Consider the following 4,736-nt stretch of genomic DNA (forward strand, 5'->3'; position numbering starts at 1 on the left):
AAATCCATGTTTCTATGACCTGACCACCAGAGCATTTGCCCCAGGCAGCCATTTGTTCTCTTTGGACTTTGTCTCAGTCTATGCAGAGAGAGATTTTCATTTCCACTTTCCTAGGATCGACTGTATCCTTCTCTCCCTTCCTAAGCTTCTGGGCTTTGCTTGTCTGCTTTTGACAGACCGTCTCCGTCGGTAAGGGTGGCAGGTATACCGACTCCTGCGTTGTCGTTCTCCGAGAGCTTGCCGGGTTTCGTTTTTGCCAGTCCCCGCCTACCCTCCCGCCCTCCCTCTCTCCCTCCCTCCTCCAGCTCCGTGCAGGGAGGTGGGGTGGGGGTGGGGGAGAGAAGAGAAGGTGGAGGGGAACCTGAGATCTCTCTCGCTAGTGCCACCCTCACCGCGCCGGCTTCTCTCTGGAATTCCCAAGCCCAGGAAGGGACATGCTTGGGGGAGCGAGCGCGGCTCCTTCTAGGCAACAGCGAGAACCTCTTCCCAGCTCCTTCCCCGCCGCCGCCGCCGCCGCCGCCGCCGCCCCCCTCTTTCCATCTGCTGCCATCACGCCACGCAGTGCCTTGCCAGGAGGCAGCTCCGTAGTGGAAGCCTCGCGGTCGTGCAGGACGCCTGGCGCCTCGGCCCCGGGAAGAGCTCGGGCATTTGGGTGGCCGGCGCTGTGTCGTTGTGTCGCCGCCGGCCGGCCGGCCTTCCGGATCTGTCCTGGTGACGTTGGTGGCGGTTGTCGCGTGCCATCTAGTGTCCGCTTTTATATCGTCCCTTCCCTCTGCAGCTTTGGGGACCTTCGCGAGGGATGTGACTCAGCCATCCGGCCTGAGTCAGAGTTCCGGGAGGCTGGCGACACTGGCGGCGACAGCTCCGGTGGCTCAGAGGCCTGGGAGTGTCCCTCTCTCACCGGAGATTGGGCGTGCAGGCCTGTGAGGGAGTGACTGTCACCGCGCTCCCCAGGCAGGTTCTGGGGCCGCCTGGCCGGGTCGACCAGCATCCGCTCTTGCCGCTCCGGCCCCGGGGACCGACCAGGCCTGGGCCGGGCCGCCTCCCTAGCGAGGGGAGAGGGTGTGCGGCGCCCGGGACTGCCTGTGCTCGGGTGGCCTGGCCTTGTCCCGGGTCGCCCTTTGGAGCGTGAATGACTCCCGCCCGCCGTCCCTCCAGCCTCTCATCCCCGAAGTGAGGAGCGGCCCGGGCTGTGCGCTGTGAGGGCGTTGGAGGGCGCGACAGGCTCGGTGGCCGGCACGCTTGTTTCCCGGTCGTCATGCCGGCATGGGTCCCTCCCCCCCTGCCCCCCGACTGATGGCTACCGCCGGCCCGTGCGGAGTCGTACTGACGAGGTCTAGACCGGCACAAGCCGTGAGGGGTGGAGCGGAAAGGGTGGCTCGGGCCCCGGCGCCTTCCTTCGCGGGGTCCGTTCGTCGGAGGCGCCTCCGTGGAAACATTTTTTTTCCAAGTCCTGATGGATCCGGAGATGGTGGATGGTACCCCGCCGGCCCCCTGCTCCCGGGTGTGGCCGGGAAGGGTGCACCTGGGCCTGAGGCGTGCCCATGTAGGGTCCCGGTCGTTGGACAAGACTTCGTTTCCCACGCTCTCATTCCCCCCCCCCCCGCCCCCCCGCCCTCGGAGTGTTTCCCTGTCGGTCGGTCGATCTGTCGGGAGGTGGGGACCGGCCTGAGCTGGATGGTGTGTCCTGGATTTTGGGGGAGCCAAGTCCCCGTCTGGAGCTCCGGACAGACCGATACCTGCCCGCGTGGGCAAGCCGGGAAGGGCTTCCCCGGCTGGCCGGCCGGCTCCACCTCCTTCCTGTCCCTGTCCCTTCCTTGCGGTCACGCTCCCCGGGTCGACCAGATGGCCCTGAGAGCGCTGGGTCTGGCGACTCTAGGGCAGGGCTGGGGGACAAGTGTCCGGATGGGGGTTCCGGGGATACCCCCACGTCCTGTGGGTGGGCCCCGCTGCTGGGCATGGACATTTTTCGCGGCCGAAATAGGCCTTTTCTGTCACCAGGTAGATGCTGACACGATCCTCTTCAGCGCCTGTCGCTGGAGACCTTGGGCCTCTGGATGCACGTGGGGGGCTTTGGGCTTTCGGCTGCTGTCCAAGGCCTGACCCTGCCCTTTGCACCCCGCGTGGGGGCCGCTCGCCTGGGCCTGTGCGCCGGCTCTCGCTTGTGCATCCAGCTGGCCCATGCTGCGGTGTCCCCTCCGGTCTTTGGCTGACCCGAGGGCGGCAGGGCGCGTGGCCCTGTGGGGTCTTCTACCCTGTGTGCCTCCCTGCTGCGGGCACCCGGCGGCTCGGCTGGAACAACCCCACCCTGTTGGCTCCGTGCCACGTGTCAGGCATTCTCCCTCCCGGGGTTGTCAGCCGCTGTCTCTCCCCTGAGAGAGGAAGGGGAGGAGGAGGAGGAGGAGGAGGAGGGGGGGCCGGTGAAGCTGAAGCAGGCCCCCGTGGTGATTGTCTTTGCTGGCCCTCCCTCCCTCCCTCCCTCCCTCCCCTCTTCTGGGCTCTTCCCTGGCTCTGCCAGGACTGATCGATGTGGTGATGTGGCGCTCTCCTGGGCTTGGGCTTAAGCCGCGCCAGGTGAGGGACGGCCGCTCATGGTGAGTTGGGCCGCGCCTCTCATTCTGTCGCGGGCCCCTCGCTGCTCCTCCCCCACCTGCGGGTGGTGTGGGGGAAGGCAGGGGTGCGGCCTCCAGCCTGACCTCTGGTCTCCCGCCCTGCTGCCTTCGGGTGTCAGTCGGGGGGGGGGGCCTGGGTCCTTTGGGACGCAGCAGGCATTCTCGCTTTGCCTCCTTGGCGTGTGCCTTGCGAGCGGTCCCTCCCCAAAGTGGGGGGAGGCCTCCCTCGCTGCCATGCTTCGCATCCCTGCGGGTGCGTGAGCGTGCCTCCCCTGGTCCTCTGTGGTGCCCCTGGAGTACTCCGGGTTGCCTGTCAGATGCCCGAGGCCGAGCGGTGGTGTCGTTTTCCTCTCCCAGCGGTGAGTCCCCTCGGGTCCCCACTGTGGTGGTGGCGTGCCCCACGAGCAGCTTCCTAAAGCTCAGGGGAGGGGGTCGAGACGGTAAGGCAGGGGAAGCTTGTGTCCCCTCCCCGGGAGGGGCTCAGGTGGACCCCTTGTCATGGGTCTCCCTCACTGTGTGCCAGTGAGGGCAGCCCTTGGCCCTTGAGTGGCACGCCCCATGCTTCTCCCTTGACCGGGAAGGCTGCATGTGGTCGTGAGAGCGACCGCGGTGGGCCGGGAGATGTGAAGGGGGGGTCCCCGTCTGGCTTTCCGGACGTGGCATCCCTCCACCCACGTGGAAAAGTCTGAAAGGCAAGCCTGGTGGCAGCACAGACTCTTGCCCTCCCGGCTCTGACCGTGGACGCTCACATGGGCTGTGTGCTTTACCCATACCGCAGACCCCCCCCCCTTCTGACTTCCCACTTTTTGGGAGTGTTCCCACTCCCGTGGGTCCCCGAAGGGGCGAGCGATGGTGTGTGGGGCACGACGCGCCCTCGGTGAGAAAGCCTTCTCTAGCGATCTGAGAGGGGGGCCTTGGGGTACCTGGACCCCCCAGCCGCCGCCCCTCCTGAAGTCTGCAGGGCAGTAGCTGCCGGCGCTACTTGCCACAGCGTGTGGGCAAGAGCCGCCCTCGCGCGAGGGGTGCGCTGGCCCCCGCGGTGGGGGCCAAGCGCTGCTCTTTTGCCTAATGCGGCCTGTGCCTCCCCCCTCCGAGTTGGGGGAGGGTCACGCCGGGCCGGGCCGGGTTTTGGCGTCCAGCGCCGGGCTGTGTGCTGCGTGGGCGCGTGGTGCCCCTCCCCTTGGAAGGGGAAGTGGAGGAGGGGGATGCGCCCCGTCCCCCGGCGGCCTCTGCCCCTGCCTCCCCCGCTGCGAGCCGCCCGTCGGTTCTTCCCGCACTCGCCTGGGGTCGCAGCTGGTGGTGTGGAGGTGGTGAGCGAGCATGGTTCGGGCCGCCTCGCTCAGGAGCGTTTCCCCCAGGCGTCAGGCCCTGGAGGGTGGACTAGGTGAAGGACGGATGAGATGAGGGTGGAAAGATGGACGGATGGGTGAGATGAGGCGGACGAACCCCCCCCACGTGGCAGGGGGGGGGAAGCCTTTGCACATGGGGCCCTGGTTGGTGGGGCCGGGTCGTGGAGTGCTCTGGGGCGACTGAGGCCGCCTGGTGTCCCAGGTGTCATGGGACTGCCCTCGTGTGTGTGGTGGTGTGACCCCGTGCTGGTTTGCCTGGCGTGCCTGGGTCCTTTCTCCTCTCCCTGGGCAGGCACCCGCGTCCCTGCCCCACAGCCCTTGCCCCGTGTGCATTGCCGCCCTTCCCCGGTGCTGCCGGCCCTCCCCCTGCCCCGAACAGGTGACCGCCCTGCCTTGCCTGTGCCATGTCTCTCTCCCTCCCGCCCCCGCGTCAACCGGGGACCTGAAATGGCCTCACCTCGTGTGGGTGTCACCCCCTGGCCGCCGTGGCCGGGCGGGTGTCCCTGGGTGATGTGCTTCTCGGGTGTCCCCCTGTGCGCGGGGGGGTGGGGGAAGAGGGTTGGGCACGGCGGGTGCGTGTGGGGTGTGGGGGGTGGTCGTCGGTAGGTGCCTTGGGAGACTTGTTTCCACGGGGCCGGCTGTGGCTCATCGGTGTCGTCGGTGGCGGTCGTGGGGCCCCCGCGAGGGGGGGCCCCCCAGGGGCTGAGGGGGAGGCCAGTCGGCGTCCTGGGTGTTGCGGCGGGACCGCCGTTGTGCTGGAGGCCTCTGGCGGTGA

The sequence above is a fragment of the Sus scrofa genome, chromosome 8 (genome assembly GCF_054392235.1).
Source record: "Sus scrofa isolate SSC_HxYL_T2T_F1_AM1 chromosome 8, Sscrofa_HxYL_maternal_Yorkshire_Landrace_v2.0, whole genome shotgun sequence".
Lineage (NCBI taxonomy): Eukaryota > Metazoa > Chordata > Mammalia > Artiodactyla > Suidae > Sus > Sus scrofa.